Source organism: Atta colombica, unplaced genomic scaffold (genome assembly GCF_001594045.1).
Source record: "Atta colombica isolate Treedump-2 unplaced genomic scaffold, Acol1.0 scaffold72, whole genome shotgun sequence".
In the NCBI taxonomy this organism is placed as follows: Eukaryota; Metazoa; Arthropoda; class Insecta; order Hymenoptera; family Formicidae; genus Atta; species Atta colombica.
The window spans coordinates 323,355-324,163 of record NW_017259564.1 but is presented as its reverse complement, the minus strand read 5'-3'; the positions used below and the strand labels follow the sequence as shown (position 1 = coordinate 324,163).

At 26.2% G+C, this 809-nt stretch overlaps 1 long non-coding RNA gene across 1 annotated transcript in view; it reads left to right on the top strand.

Moving 5' to 3' along the window:
- The window catches only part of LOC108692479, a 3,809-nt gene extending 3,460 nt beyond the window's left edge, over positions 1-349 (top strand). Inside the window, exon 3 of the long non-coding RNA XR_001931982.1 lies at positions 170-349. This is a non-coding gene — a long non-coding RNA (uncharacterized LOC108692479). The remainder of the gene's footprint in view (positions 1-169) is intronic.
- Positions 350-809: the final 460 nt, after the last annotated feature.

Below are 809 nucleotides of genomic sequence, written 5' to 3'. Positions count from 1 at the left end.
GAATTCAGATGCTTATAAAAATTATTATATATTTTTAAAATGATATAATTATTATATGATTATTCAAGAGAAATTTTGCATTTAGTAAATATTTTAAAAATATCGATTGATTTTTTTTTTCTACTCTGGATTTTTTTCTAATTTGGATTTAAAATTTTTTTTGTTACAGATTCATTGTAGTGACCTTGTAAATAACTCCGCTTGCGCATTTGGTTGGTGAATGATGAATTAATATTTTCTATTGATAAAAATAAATAAAGAACAAACGAGCTATATATTGGGAATTGGCACAGTGATCGTAATTCGCTTCAAAAAAGCTTTATCTTAAATAAATGAAATGAGAATTGTACATGTTTCAACTAATATTCTAGCCTTCTTCAGCAAAAACATACGATGAACAGTCATGATCCATGAAATTGCAGACGTAAATTTATAATATTAATAAAAATTGATATAATTTGGTCGCAATCATTGTACAGTAACCCTTAATCTAAACTAGTTCTACATTAGTTGCAAGCCGATTGCAAGTTTGTTGCGAACTAATATGAACAACCAATATGAAGCTTGCATTTTGAAATCAACGCTTCATATTGACTGTTGCAACAAACTTGCGATTAGCTTGCAATTAATGTAGAACCGACTTTAGAGAGTCGTTCTCATCAGTTGCAAGGCTGGATGATAGTAATGATTAAAATCTTTAAACTAAGAATAATAACTAAAACCTTTTTTTTTAATTTCATTAATATACTATATAATTAGATGCATATGTGCATTAATTTAATAAAAATATACGGATAAATATATTATAT